The following is a 16,651-nucleotide window of genomic DNA, read 5'->3' on the forward strand; positions in this document are numbered from 1 at the left end:
TGATGGATGTGGGGGGGAAGGGGGGTGATGGGCATGGAGGAGGGCACTTGTTGGTATGAGCACTGGGTGTTATATGGAAACCAACTTGACAATAAACTATTTGTAAAAAATAAAATAAAATAAAATAAATAATTAAATAAAATTAAAAAACATAAAGAATATTGGCTGAGATATAATATCTATATATATCAATTTAAGAGAAGACATAGTTTCTTAGAATGAACGGGCTTTTGACATAATATAGGAAACATTTTAACAGAAGCACTTTTTCTGGTTGCAGTATTCAGTGAATCAGTTATGTGCTCTATGAGAGAAGTCACTCTGACTTTCCATGGAGGGAAAAAGCTTTATCTTTTAACCTAAAGGAATAGCAAAGGGAGGGAGATCCTATCTCCCTTGCAAATTCATTGACTCCATGAAGAAAACAATAGTAAAGGAAACTGCTGTTAGCACCGAGGGAGAAAATAAACAGATTTGACTCCAGAACCCAAAGGAAAGGGTAATGGGTTGCTATTAGTCAGCGCTATCCTAGATGCTCAACTTCCAGTGGACACAAATTCATGTGTTTTTCTTGCTTTCTATGTAGGTGTGATCACTTCGCCACTTAATGAGTCCATCGGGACAGTGGTTACACTGATCAGTGTATTGGAAATTTTATTTTTGGACATGTTTAGGAAGGGGCTACTCTGTTTTGTTTGGTTAAATATTCTGATTAATAGGGGTTATTGTATATATCATGGCAGTTGGCTGGTGCGGTATTCATTCATTCATTCATCCACCCAGCAATGATCACTGAGGACTTTATATTTACCAGTCATTATTTTAAATACTGTGGATACAAGATGCTTATGAAAATTATAACAAGTTGCTGCTTTGGAATTTACATTTTAGTGGGGAAAAAACATGTAAAATTATAAATGAACAAAATGATTTCAAATTGTGAAAAGTGTTTGAGGAAAGTGAACAGGGTCCTGGAATTAGAAAATAACTGTAAGAAGATTGAGTGGCCAGGGAAGGCTTTTCTGAAGAAGTGCCATCATAGTTGAGACCCAAATGACAAGAAAGAACCAACACTGCAAACTTCTCAGAGAGGATCTTCAACAGAGACAACATTAAGTACAAAGGCCCTGAAGTTGAAACAAAGTAGACGGGCTTAATGAACAGAAAGACAAGTAAACAATGAAAGTAGGGTGGAGAGAGGAACATGGTAAACAAGAGACAGATAGTGTACAGCCTTAAAACCTTGAGGTTTAAGAAGTCTGTGATTTTATTTTGTAGGGAATGGGATGCTATTAAAGCAGAGGAATGACATATGGTGTGTATTTTAAAGCATTACTCTGGTAGATACTTGTACAATGGATTGTATGGGGGGAGGTGGCTAGAAGAATAGGCCTATCAGTGCTTCCAAAAGTCAGAGAGAATTGGGGAGAAGAAATGCCAGTATTTATTAAATGGAAGAAATGGCACCTGGAGTCAAGCCTGGCTCTGGTGCTTATTTGATGTGCTGTTTTAGTCAAGACCCTTCTCTTTCTGGGCCTCAGTCACATCATCTGAGACAGAAATCATTGTATTTAATACTAGATTCCTTTCCAAGTCCCCCCTACATACCAACATTATATGGTTCAGTAGTTTGTGACCCTTTAAAAGTAGTAAAACTTCCAAGATTGAAATCACAAACTATAATGAATGAATAAATGATGGAAAACAACCAGGTGAAAGTAAATCCCTGGGCTGTCATCAATCACTATGGTCTGGTTTGTTCTCTTTGTTTCCATGAGCTTAGCCCACATTAACTTACCTTTGTTTGGTGGCTCTTCATTGCCCCCATTTTTTAATGGTTATCTTTTGCATTTGCCGCTTCCTGACTGCACTGAGGCTCTAGCAAGAGAAAGGACCTCTAGCAAGAGAAAACATGACTGATGCCTTTTCATTTCTGATTTCATTAAAATATACACCATTTTGGTGAGCCAGGGTGTCAGCATTGGCACTTAAAAGTAGGAAAAGTTGATGTGTAGTTCTCAGGACCTCTGCGGTCTGGCATTGTTGCAAATCCAGAGCAAAATGAGAGGCTTACAATTCCTGCCTAACCTTATGGCTTCTTCTTCATGTAGATATCAGTAGCCTAATTTAATAAGGTGGTGCTCTAAGAGACATTACATCCCTGGACTTATTCTTCACACCCCACCCCCATAGAAAGGAATTTTCCCCCTTAAATTTTAACTTATTTAAATGCCCCCATCAGGTTTTATTAGTAGGTGTTTAATTTTGAAATGCCTGAGTTATCATACTCCTTTTCTTAGCATTGAATGACTTGGAAACTAAAACTAAAACTAAAGAAATATTGAGGTGTTTTTTTTTTTAATTTTTTTAATGTTTTATTTATTTCTAGGAGAGAGAGAGAGAGAGACAGTGTGAGCAGGGGAGGGTCAGAGAGAGAGGGAGTGACAGACTCTGAAACAGGCTCCAGGCTCCGAGCTGGCAGTCAGCACAGAGCCCGACGCGGGGCTTGAATCCACGAACTGCGAGATCATGACCTAAGCGAAAGTCGGACGCTTAACCGACTAAGCCACCCAGGCGCCCATATTGAGGTGTTTTAGAAAAGAGAGTGGATAAGTACACCATACTGTTCATCAAATATTATTTGAGTATTTCTTGAGTCATAGCACCTGATTTTATCACTAGACTAGACATTTTGGTGATTATCTGTTTAGTGTGTTAGTTTCAACTGGTATATGACAAATTGCCACAAATCTAGCAGCTTAAAACAATACTCATATTCTTCCCAGTGTCATAGGTAAGAAGTCCAAATAGGCTTAGCTGGGCTTTCTGCTTACGGCATAGGAAGGATGAAATCAGGGTGCTGGATGGGCTGAGTTCTCATCTAGAGACTATGGAAGGTATATCTGTTTCCAAGCTTAAGCTTAGAAAGGATGAATTTTTGAAAGAACTCCCTAACTATGGTGGTAGCACTGAGATACCTGATTTTTTGCTCATTGTCAGCTTTCAATTCCTGGGGGACAGCTTGCATTCCTTGCTCCATCTTCACAATAGTAAGGATGCATATGTTGAACCATTCTCATGCTTTGAATCTCTTTGACTTCCTTTTGTGCAACCAGCTAGAGAAAGCTCTCAGCTGGTCTCATGTGATTAGGTCAGGGATATTCAGATAATCTCTCTATGCTAAGGTTGACTATGTCATAAAATATAACATAATCATGGAAGTAAAATCCATCAGGCTCAGTCTTGGGGACTGTGTAGGTCATGTTTTTCTTAGGGTAGAAAATCTTGGGGCTTATCTTGGAATTCTGCCTATCACATTTGAGTAACACAAATTTGGTTAGTTTTTTTTTTTTTTTCTAGTTTGAGTTATCCAAAAGCAGGCTTGAATTTGGGTTCAAGTGATTTTGGGAGGAGGTGGTCCTAATTAGCCTAGTGAAAGAGCAGAGGAGTAAGACACAGAAGTGAAGAAAGTCAGTTAAGGAATTATTTACTATTAACAACAAGGGTTCAACTGTTGAACCCTTGTTGTTAATAGTAAATAATCCTCTAAGAGAGGGTAGCATGTCCCTCAGTACTGTTCACTTCTACCTACCCCCATGGGTTGAAGGTGCTGGGGCCATTGATGTCCCAAGTGTTTCTGGTTTGTGCTGTGTGAGGGTAGAACATGGTTCAGAGGCCAGAGAATGCTTGTAGCATGAGAGTCAGGACAATGTTGGGGTATAAGTTCACTATGAGCAGTCACTAAGGGCTGTCTGCCAGCTTGCAACTTTACCTTTGTCATATTTTAGTTCTGCAGTTTAGCCTAGGGAGTGAGTATTTTTGTTGCCATTTTGCACATTAGGAGACTGAGACTTAGGTTAGGTGGTTTGTCTAAAATTATTCTAAAAGAAGGTGGTGGGCTACATTTAACCCACACTGTCCAGCTTGCCCATAGGCTACATGGGAAGACAGAAGCCTCAAACCAGTCCCCTGCTTCCAGTGTTACTCAGTGTCTCTTCGAATCTACTACTCAAACAACCAAGGAATGAATAAGTGCTGATGAGATTTTGAATAAAAGTGATCAGAATGACAATAAATAATCCACGGAGACTAAATGGAGAAGGTCTCCACTAACTCTCAAGGGAAAATACAGGGCTACCTCACATTTGTATGCTCCTGTTGTAGTGTATTAAATGATGCTTCCTAATAAAATCTCACATGATGAATGTACTTTAATTATCAGTGTTTTCTTATTCAGGATGCCATTTGCTCCCCATTTACTTTTGTGGTCCCTGGGAAAGGTATTATAGTGTCATTTTGAGCTTGGGTTTTAGTGTCAGGCTCTCCCAAGTTTAAAACCATACTCTGCCTTTCTGTGTGATCTTAGACATATACTTGGGGGATTCTTTTATCCTCAGTGCTTTCTTCAAAGAATATGCCAAGTCAGAAGGCATATCAAAAGTGTTTAGTATTACATGGAAGGAGCCTAAGTGTCCATCAACAGACGAATGGATCAAGAAGATGTGGCTTATCTATATGATGGAATACTACATGGCAATGAGAAACAATGAAATCTGGCCATGTGTAGCAACATGGATGGACCTTGAGGGTGTTATGCTGAGCGAAATAAGTCAGGCAGAGAAGGACAAATATCATATGTTTGCACGTATAGGAGGATTAGGAGGAATTTATGGAGGACCATGGGGGAGAAAAAGGGGGGAAATGGTGGGGGAGAGGGAGAGAGGCAAACCATGAGAGACTCTTGAATGCTGAGAACAAACTGAGGACTGATGGGTATGGAGGAGGGCACTTTTGGGGATGAGCACTGGGTGTTATATGGACACCAACTTGACAATAAACTATTTGTAAAAAAAAAAAAAGATGAAAAAAACCAAAAAGTGTTTAGTATATTATAAAGTTCTCAGTATTTGGCAGTTACTGTTACTATTATTCTCATTGACAGATGAAAAACTAATGTTTAGAGGGAAGTGGCTTGCTCAAGGCTATTTGCTAGATGGTGGTGGAATTAGGGTTAGAAACCAGATCTAGGTGAAATCTGTCTTGCTGGAGAGAAGATAAGAGCTGTCTTTGCTCTTTTCCAAGATGCATGATAATACCCAACTGAATCATCTAGTATTTTTTAAGAGCCGCTTTGGGCATCCCAGAACAGCCAGGTCTTAACTCCAGGCACAGGGCTCTATAACAATGAATGGAATGGACTGAGCATCTTCTTACCTTGGAAAGTCTTTTCCACTCCCTCGAGAGCACATGGCCCTTCGTGTACTATTCTAGGACTCATAGAAAGGCAGAGAAATGGTTTCCAATAGATGCTGGCAGAGAGGTGACCACTTCTTTGGTGGCCTTGAATGTATTTTCAGGCTCACTCCTCTGCATTGCAGCCACCACGGGCATTTGATCTTAATGTGGCAAATCCTGCCCAATCAATTTTTATGTGAAGAGTTACTTTTTTTAATTCAACAGCTATTTTTGAACAAATACCCATGTATATTTTTCCTGGTCTACCTTAATAGACAAAGTGGAATTCTAGATTTTTCCATAATTATTTTCTATTCACCCTTCACAAATCTTTAACTTAATCAACATGTGTTGCCTGTCTACCATCCACCAGGCACTATTCCAGGCCCTGAGGATAATCAGCAAAATATACAGAGCCCCCGTCTTCACGGAGATTATATTGTAGTGGGGGAGGGGGAAATTGGCAATAGACAAAATGAAGTAAATTATATAATATGCCCAGAAAATAAGATACGGAAAGGAAGATACGAAGGGTTGCGGGGGGAGGAGGGGCGCTGGTTTACATGAAGATGGTTAGAGAAAGATGATCTGCGGAGATGATATGTGAACAGAGGGCTGGAAGGAATGAAATACAGAATTATGCAGATATAAAAGTTGAACAAAGTGCTAGTTGGAAGCACGTTTGTTATGTGATTTGAGAAATAGTAAGGAGGTCAGTGTGGCTGAGACAGAATGAGGTAGACAATTGTAGATGAGGTTCTAGAGAAGTAGTCAGGAGCCAGACGATACAGCACTGTAAGGACTTCAGTTTTAACTCTGATGGCTCACTTAAGCTGCCCTCTTGGTGTGTAGAGCCTCATAGTTTCCTTCAAAAATATGAAACAGCATATCTAGAAAAAAAGTTGAACTAATGATGCTTAGATATCATGATATTCAGATACCACATAAAAGGAGGTTTTAGTCTCAGCACTAAGAATTGGAAGAAATATATTTGTGATATTCCTCTACTACCCCATGGGGCTTCAAAAGTGAGAGCCAGGTAAACTTGTGTGTATTCTGGCCCTTTAAGTTTTAGGGGTTCTTTTCTTTATTTTTTTATTCTTTAACAGTTTTGATATTTTGAGCTAAAAAATCATCCTCTAAAAAGATCATTTCTGAAAGGAACATCAAATGTACTCGCAAAGTCTTAACTCTCTAGATCAATCCCTCACTTGAAAATTGGAGTTCAAATAATTAAAATCAATTTTTATGCTTTTTGCTACCACCATGATAGGATATTCCTGTCAAATAGCTCCTGTGGGCTCTATAGTAAGTTTGCTAATGGGATGTGGCCCATCTACAGCTAAAGCATTTTCAGGAAAAAAAAAAAAAAAACATAAAGCTNAAAAATCCTTCATGATGATTCTATTGAGCCATATTATAAGAAGCAAAATTGCATTATTAAAATGTTCATTTGGTTGTTTTCATTTGGTTTTTTTTTCTCCTCTTGCTGCTAGGAAAGAAAAAAGTCTCATTTCAGACCCCCTTAGGATTTATTACTTCTAAGAATTTTCTCTAAAATAGATGATGGCAGGACAGCCCCAAGGCCCTTCACAGCTAATAATGGAGCAGCTTACTGTGCTAACCACTATGTGAACTTTAAAAAATATACGGGAATAGTGGTATAACTGTCATATAGTGCATCAGAAATCACCTTCAGATTGCTGTGCCCACCGCCCTCCCCCCAAGTTTCTGAATCAGTAGTGAATCCAAGAATTCACATTTTTCACATGTTCCCAGGTGATGATGATGATGCTGTTCTGGAGACCCCGTTTTAGGAAACACTGTTCTAGGACCATGCTGTGCAATCCTACATTAGGTTCTGGCTTTTATTCCAATGGTTAGTATTGGTTCCCATCTGAGGAAGTTTAGAAAATAGAGATTTAATAGTTTAGCTTTAATGTATACTGAATATACCTAGTGTCTAAGACCTAATCTTAAAAGCTTCAGAATTTATTTGAATGAGGTTCAAGTCTTCAAAACGTACATGCTCAGTTTTAGAGTGTGTTTTAATTTTTTAATGTTTATTTATTTCTGAGAGAGAGAGAGAAAGACAGTGTGAGCAGGGGAGGGTCAGAGAGAGAGGGAGATACAGTATCTGAAACAGGCTCCAGGCACTGAGCTGGCAGCCAGCACAAAGCCTGACACAGGGCTCGAACCCACAACCTGTGAATTTTAGAGTGTTTCTTGATCAGTTTTGGATCTACTAAAGCCAATTATTTCAAACCCCATTCTCCATATTAGTTCTTTTACTTTTTGCTTCATGCACCCTCTGGATACACCATAGTTTCCTTATTCTGTTTTCCCATGCAAAATACCTCCCACATTGTTCTCTGTTTAAACAAACCTGGCCCAAGCCCTAGGTCATTTCCCAACTCTTTTATAAAACCTCCCATAATGCAGTTTCTCCTTCTTCTAACACCTTATAGCTTTTATTGGTCAGACAACTAATATGGAATGAACCTGTGATCTGTTTTTGCCCTGAATTACATGATTAACCTTGTATGGTTATCTGAGTTTTTGCAGAAATGTGTTTGACCTCCTCAACAGACTGTAAGGAGAAATTGTGAGCAGAAATTGAGGCTACCAAGCAGTTGATGTATAATGTGTATTTATTTGAGTTTGATTGAAGACATGAATTCTACCAAACTAAGTGTATACTATCTCAAATATAAGGAAAATAATAAATGTGTACTGAACACTCATTATAAGGAATTTGTATCATCTAATCGATTCCCTATAATAACTGTGTGATGTTGATAGTATTATTATCCTTGTTATACCCACAAGAAAACAAAGTCTTAAGGACTGAAGTGCCTTGCAAAATGTCACACATCCTAAAAGAGTAGAGGTAAGATTGGAAGCCGGTGACGCTCCAGAGCCTGACCCTTATCCTTTGCAATATTACTGAACCATAATCACTTTCCTACCTTCTCATTCTCAGTAGCCCATACCTTCAATTCTGTGGAGTGCACAGTATGAAAGTGGCTTTCTTCTCTCTGCCCCAAACTCACTTGAAACCACAGAAACCACATGAAAAATGGAGTCTGGCCACCTCCAATCTATGGATCCCAGACCTCTCTTCTGTAATGATTCACCATCAAGGGCTATAGAAGCCACGGCAGCAATAAGGGACTCTTGTATCGATCTACTTTGAAATTATAGAGGAAAATAAATTACCCTGAGCTGTTTTACTGGCATCGAGTGCTAGGTCCAGACAGAGTACAGAAAAAAATTAGCTTTTAAGGTTTAATTCAAAAGTCCGTTGCAAACTATGGATGCAGAAAAATGAATCATTTTATATTAGGGGATAGAGAGATAATGATAATGAATGCCTTTTGAAAGTTTTGGTTTCCAAGCGTAAGCCCTTGCCTAATTGCTCATTAGAGTTGATTAGAAGCTCTAAAAATCCCATTATGGCCCAAAGCTGGTAACACTTACTTTCTTTCTGGTAGGGAGATTTGGTCTGATAATATCCAAATAATATCCATGGATTGGGTAAGATCCATTCTATGTCATTATACTATGTACATATTAATAATTGGATGCTGAATAATCCTTTTACTATTTTTATTATGTAAGTACTGCATGAATCCGGCATTGTTTTAGACATTTAAAGAATACATGTATCTGCAGAAGAAGAAAAAGAGTTTTCCTTTAACATCATTCTCCCAGTTGGACAGCCCACTGCTGCCCCAGCTGTAGGCATGGCCAGCAGATAAATATACATCCTTTATGCCTCTTGCTGCACACACATATTTGCATATGTGCATGTAAAGAAACAAATATAACTTTTTTCCATAAATAGGATCATACTGTAAAATATATTCTACGACACTTTTTTCACTTGAAATTTTGAGATGTTTCCATTTTAATGCGACACAATTTCTTTTTAAAATCCTTTTTTAAAGGTTTTAAAGTCAGTTTTAAATACTCTGATGCTGTACCATATTTGATTTAACATTGTTTTTATATGTATCTGGGATGTTGTTTCTCTTTTTTGAGTACAGTTGACATACAATGTTACATTAGTTTCAGGTACATAACCTCGCGATTAGGCTATGTTCACCACAAGTATAGCTACCATCTGACCCATTACACCAATATTACAATACATTAACTGTATTCCTTATCCTCTGCTTTTTATTCCCATGACTTACTCATTTCATAACTAGAGGCTTATATCTCCCTCTTCCCTTCACTCATTTTACCAAACCCCCACCCCCTCCCGTCTGGAAACCATCAGTTTGTTCTGTGTATTTATGGTTTAATTTGCTCTATTGTTTTATTCATATTTTTAGATTCCATTTATGAGTGGAATCATATGGTATTTGTCTTTCTCAGTGTGACTTATTTCACTTAGTATAATACCCTCTCTAGGCCTATCGTGTTGTCTAAAATGGCACAATCTCATCCTTTTTTTTTATGGCTGTGTGAGATTCCAGTGTGTGTGCGTGTGTGTGTGTGTGTGTGACATTTTTCTTATCAATTTGTCTATTGAATGACACATAGGTTGTTTCTGTATCTTGGTTATTATAAATCATGTTGCAATAAACATTGGGGTACATGTATCTTTTTGAGTTAATGTTTTCATTCTCCCTGAGTAAAAACCCAATAGTAGAATTATTGGATCAGATGGTACTTCCATTTTAATTTTTTGAGGAGCCACCATATTTTTTTCCAGAGTGGCTACACCAATGTACATTCCCACCAACAGTACAGGAGGGTTTCTTTTTCTTCACATCCCCACCAACACTTGTTGTTTCTTGTCTTCTTGATTTTAGCCACCTTACAAATGTGAGATGATATCTCATTTGTGATTTTGATTTGCATTTCTCTGGTGATGAGTGATGATGAGTGATGTTGAGCATCTTTACCTGTGTTTGTTGGCCATCTGTGTCTGGGATGTTGTTTTTATTCAGATATGGTGAGGTTAACAGATCAGGAGATGACTGTCATTGAACTGATGGTTTGTTACTCAACAACTCCCAAGAGGACGGGACACGCTATGCTATACAAGACCACATGGGGGAAGTACCATGTTAGGTCAGGAGTCAGAGGGAGTAGAGAAAAGCATAGTCTTTATTGTGGTTTTGTGTGAAGGTATGGGTGAAGTGAAGTAAGCAAACTAAGCAAGTTTAGGATTAGATAGCTGGAATAATTTCAGCAGACTCTAAGATACAGGGACAGTGCCTAATGTCTGGCACCTGGACCTGGGGTGATTTGGGGAAAATGAATGTTGGCTTGGTGGGTGAAAGCTAAATGAAGGAGGTGGTTAGGGGTATGGACTCTGGATTAGTCGGTTTGCACAGGAGAGGCATGCTTGAAGGAGAGTTGTTGTAGTCTCAAAAATTAGCCAACCCTCGGAAAAGTAGTCCCTCTCTGGTTCCACAAGACCCTAAGATGTTAAAGCATCATAAAATATAGTATATAAAAACATTATTAATACAAAAAGTTCTCCACTTGCTGAACACTTTACTTTTTCTAGTCTGGTATCATTGTTCTCATTCTGCCTATCTCACAAAGTGTGAAGGTCAAACAAGACAATGGATGGGTGCAAAGACTATCAGTTAAAAAGTAACATATACGTGGAAGGATGCTAGTATCATCTATAGTACCCATTGTTGAATATGCTGTAACTATAATGTTTTATATATTATCATATTTTATGTGTATATTTTCTAGCTGGTTATTAAGATGTAAATGAGAATTTAAATTTAAATTTGTGAAGAAACACAACTCACATCCATTTTGTATAGTCTGCACAGCAATGCCATCTGCTAGCTTTTATCCCCGTTTTACAGATGAAAACTTAGAGGCTTTGAAACATAACGTGTCTAAGGTCTGTCAGTTCCTAAGACAAAGAGCCAGCTATTGTGTTTAACTTAGCTTTCTCTAGCCCTAAAATTCTTACTATTCATTTCTGACCTTTCCTAGTTCCAATACATTCCCTCTTCTTTCTCTCAGATGTAGCTGCTAATTGATTTCATCTATAAGTCAGCCCAGCCTTCAGCCTCTGAGCTTGGCAAATGAAATGACACCATAGTAACCTGCCTGCTACAACAGATCCTCTAGGACAGAGGTCTTTATGAGATTTCACAGTGTCACTGCCAAAGGCAGAGGCCACCCCTGAACCCTGGGCTGTCCCAGGGATCCCACTGCCTGCCCAGAGAGTCTCCAGATGTAGACTGCCTCCTGGATTCACTTCGGCGATTCTGGCCAAGATCTCCCCTCTGCCCCCAGAACCCTGAGTGCCTGCTGCTTGCGTATTCCATGACCCAGTTTTTGTTTAGCCCTTTGAGTACTCTGCAGTGCCTGCCAGGCTGGGTTTTTCCTCGGCATCTGCAGTAGCTCTGTGCCCCACTGTCACTCCATTTCCAGGACCAGCCCGTATAACGGTGCTCTGTTGTGCCTCTAGTTGTGATCTTTATAATACTCTTTCCCCTCAGTTGCCTGCCACCTCAGAAATCAGATAAAGCCCTTTGATCTTAATTCTCATTTTAAAACATCACTTACCTGTATCCTACTTTATCTGGAGTTCTTTTGTCTTCAGCAATCATGGGAAAATCACAATTATGGTATTGATAGCCACCATTTATTGATAACCTATCATGATTTAGTCAAAAGATAAGGCACTTTATATGTTGTATCTCATTTGATCTCACAAGTTTTTTAGGTGGGTTTCTAGCAGGGAGGCACTGTGCCTTGGAGAGGTCACCTGATCTGTGCAAAGTCACACAGCTAGCCCGGGAAAGATGATGTTTGCCACCTGTCTGTAGCTGACTCCATAGACTTTATTCTTTCCATTATTGTCTGCTTCCTTAAGTAGGTACACTGAGTTGTGGTCATCATAGGCTACTTTAACCCATCTGAGTTATAGTGGATGAAGGAGATAGGATGATCACAGCAGCTAAAGCTAGCCTGTCAGGGTCTGTACTTTCAGGGTAAGCATATCTTGGTGCATCTTTCAAATCTTCATTCTTACTCTCACTTACAAGATGAACTCTGTCTATCCTGAGAATTAAACCTACATCTGGGTTATATGGAATGTCAAAAGATGTTGCATGAGTAAAGCAGCTGGGGGTCCTCACCAACACAAGAGGGAAGGGAAGCGGAATTAAGGTATAATGACTCTAAATTGGATTTCAGACAACTTGGATCCTAATCTTTCCTCTGTCTCCAACTCATATGTGAAATGTAGGGATCAGCCAGGCAAGGCATCTCTTGTTACAAATGCTATTGACTGGGTAATACTGCCTGAAGTAGGGAATATCTTAGAAATGATGTTCAGACCACGTCTGGACTTTGTGGTGAATCTCTGGGTGCAGATATTGTGAGAAAAGTATAAGTACCAAGGATTTCCTTCCCTGTAAGCTAAAACATTTGAACCCCAACATTCAGAAACTAGTATTCTTCACTACATCTCTTTGTGATCCTCACATAGGAGATTCTAAGACATGTCCCAGTTGAGAAAGAATATGAGTGTCTTCTATACTGACCTGTCTTATGACTCTAGGAAAAGAGCATACAGGTTAGCTGCTTAGTGATGCTGAATACTTCTAAGAGATCTGTTTAATATATATTTAAAAAGAGGACTTTTGCTTGAAAACCTGAAGGCTTGATATCCTTAGATTCTTTTCATCACATTGAAGATTTCCTGCCATTCCTTTCTGGCCTGCCAAGTTTCAGTAGGTAGGTCTGTAACTTTTGTTATGTTTCCTTTTGTATGTTAGGGCCCTTTTATCCCTAGCTGCTTTCAGAATTCTCTCTTTGTCCTTATATTTTGCCAGTTTCACTATGATATGTCATGCAAAAGATTGATTCAAGTTACGTCTGAGGGGAGTTCTCTGTGCCTCTTGGATTTCAATATCTGTTTCCTTCCCCAGATTGAGGTAGTTCTCAGCTATAGTTTGTTCAAGGGCTGCTTCAATGCCTTTCCCTCTTTCTTCCTCTTCTGGAATTCCTATGATGTGGATATTGTTCCATTTGATTGTATCACTCAGCTCTCCAACTCTCCTTGCGTGTTCTTGGATCAGTTTATCTCTCTTTTTCTCGGCTTCCTCTTTTTCTATAATTGTGTCTTCGAATTCACCTATTCTCTTTGCCTCTTCAATCCGTGCATTGGATGCCGCCATTTTATTATGCATCTCATTTATAGCATTTCTTAATTCATCACAACTATTTTTAAGCTCCATAGTCCTTGTAGCAATAGTTTCTCTGATGTCTTTTTCAAGCCCAGTGATTAATTTTATCACTATTGTTCTAAATTCTTGTTCAGTTATGTTGCTTATATCAGTTTTGAGCAGTTCTTTAGCTGTCATTTCTTCCTGGAATTTCTTTGGAGGAGAGTTCTTCCATTTCATCATTTTGGCTAGTTTTCTGTCTCTTGTTAGTTTTAAAAGCTTGTTATGCCCTCTGCACCTGCGAGTACTGCTGTATTAAAGAAGGCTCTTTGACTGTCCAGGGCCTGTCCATTCAGGAAGTGTGCTTTGAATGGTGTCTCTTGGTCTCTCTTGTTGAGACTTTGGTTATTTTATTTCCCTACTCACAGTGGTATTTGGGACTCTCCACCATGTGTACTTTGGCTTGTTTCTTGGGGTAGTCCTGGAAAAGAAAACAGACAGACAAATACACAGGGAACAAAGGCACACAAACGCACAGAGAAATCCAACAAACACACAAACCAAAAGGAAAAAAGAAAAAGAAAAAAAAAGAAGGGAAAAAAGAGGAAGGAGGAAAAACAAATAATAAAAAGAAAAAGAAAAAAGAAGAAAAGAAAAGAAAAAAGAAAAACTCAAAAGACAAAGGACAGTCTAAAAGTCTAAAACCAGCTACAAATAAGGAGCAGGGCGTATGCAGTGCTGATGGAAGAGCATATACAAAGAGAAAAATGACAGGGCGGGGAGGAAGCAAAATTGGACAGTGACCAGGCAGAGAGACTAAGAGGCTTAATGCAGAGAGCGAAAGAGGAGAATATGGTTAGAGGCGAGGAGAAAGAAACGAAGATAATGTTACTCAGAGAAACTGTATATTCTGATTACTCCAGAGAGAGGGATAGAAAGGTTGCAGTGGAGGTGTAGAATATACATCTAGAGAATGGATTAAATGTGACTGTTTAAGCAAACCAATGACCAGAGTGCCCAGTCTAGCAGAGGGGTGGGATATGAATGAGACAAGGGAAAATATATCTGAATAGAAAGAACAGATCTAGAATTAATCATGGCAGTGCATCCATGTTGGTCTTGCCCCAGGCTCTGGTAAAAAAAAAAAAATAGCAGCTCTCTAGCGGGGATGGGCGTGGTTTGGTGTAGCCTCCACTGGGTCCCTTGGACCCTCCCTGAGGTCTCACCTTGGTGGTTGTGGGGAGAACAATGGCAGCACCCCAGCCCCTTCTCAAACCAAGCATTGCAACTCACTCTTTGGGTGCAATCTCCCTGAGCCCAGGCTGGAGTCCCGGTGGGCCATGCTCTATGTTCCAAGCCATGCCTCCTTTCCAGATCTTAGTCCGCGAGCCCCATTGACACCGCCTGAAATAAACCCGCAGGCCGAGTCCCTCTGAGAAGTTTCAAGCCGGTCTCCTCCCCACTGGGGATAGAGCCAAGCTAGAAGTGCGGCAGAGTGGCTTCAGGTGCGCCTCTTCCCCTCCAGGTTGAGCCCGCGAGCAGAGGAGCAGTTTCCCCTGCTGTTGCCTGGGAGTGGGGCTTTCAGTTCAAGGTCAGTTGCACAGCTGGAAACCGGATCACTCTGTGTCCCGAGCCTAAGTTTTTCACTTCTCCAGGGACAGGGACAGTTCCTTGAGCAGTTTCAGCTGCTCTCTTTTCCCCTCTACTCACTGAAGTCCTGACAAAGGAGGCTCGCTCCCCACCCTCCATGTCTCCGGGTCCGGCCCATTTTTAATCTTCCCCAGTTCGCACTCACACTATCAGGTTGTTTTCTCAGCGGACTCTGTCTCCTTTTTCTCCCAAACTCCTGGATTCTGTAAGGGTTCCTATGGCTTCAGGCCTTCTCTGTTTGAGAGATGGGGGCGAGTGAAATGTACAGAGTTCCCTACTTGTCGCCATCTTGCCTCCTCTCTCTCTTTTTTTTTTTAATATTTTTTATTTATTTCTGAGAGAGAGAGAGACAGCGTGAGCGGGGGAGGGTCAGAGAGAGAGCGAGACACAGAATCTGAAGCAGGCTTCAGGCTCTGAGCTAGCTGTCAGCGCAGAGCCCGACGCGGGGCTCAAACCCACGAACCGTGAGATCATGACCTGAGCCGAAGTCGGACGCTCAACCGACTGAGCCACACAGGTGCCCCTCTTGCCTCCTCTCTTGATATCCTTAGATTCTTAAGGCACAATCCATGTTCTAATTTTCTTTGTCCTCGATCATGCTAGCACCATATTAAGCATACATTCCATAGACTGGAAAGAAAATCATCTCCTTAATAGGAGAGACAAAGCAGTGGAGGTGTTGAGGATTATTTCTTCCCTGATGTCATTAACTGGAAGCTGAAGCCTATTTTGTTGTCCTAGAAAGTTTTTGCTTAGTCCTCTCTTTTAGCCTTGTTTTTTAGCCATACATTTGACCTTTGCCCAATCCCTTTTCCATTTTAGGCAGATTCTTTCTGCTACAAGGAGGCAATTTGCCTTCCATGACCTTGCATGACACAAGAAGCCCATGATATGGCAAAATATAGGGGAGTTGTCACACTCTAACTAGCTTGAGCACCTCAGAGACCCTCCATGATAATACTACAGCAGGAGCCAAATAAAGAAGTCAAACTCTAAGTAATAAAACCCTTAGTACTCCTTCATCTAAATATATGCCTTTTTCATACATATGTTATCCTTTTTTATTATTAAATTTTAGTTCACATGTAGTGCAATATTGGTTTCGGAAGTAGAATTTAGTGATTCATCAGTTACATACAATACCCACTGCTTATCACAACAAGCGCCCTCCTTAATACCCATCACCCACTTAATCCAGCCCACCACCCACTTCCCTCCATCAAGCCTCAGTTTGTTTTCTATCATTAAGATTCTCTTGTGGTTTGTTTCCCTCTCGTCTTTTTTCCCTGTATTAATTTGTTTTGTCTTTTAAATTCCACATATGAGTGAATGATATGGTATTCGTCTTTCTCTGGTTGACTTGTTTCACTTAGCACAATACACTCTAGCTCCATCCACATCATTGCAAATGGCAGGAGTTCATTCTTTTTTTGATGGCTGAGTAATATTCCATTGTACATATATACCACATCTTTATCCATTCATCAGTTGATGAACATTGGGGCACTCTCCATAGTTGGACTATTGCTGATAATGCGATATAAACATTGGGGTGTATGTACCCCTTCAAATCAACATTTTTGTATCCTTTGTATAAATACCTA

This window comes from Crocuta crocuta, unplaced genomic scaffold (genome assembly GCF_008692635.1).
Source record: "Crocuta crocuta isolate KB4526 unplaced genomic scaffold, BGI_CrCroc_1.0 scaffold184, whole genome shotgun sequence".
In the NCBI taxonomy this organism is placed as follows: Eukaryota; Metazoa; Chordata; class Mammalia; order Carnivora; family Hyaenidae; genus Crocuta; species Crocuta crocuta.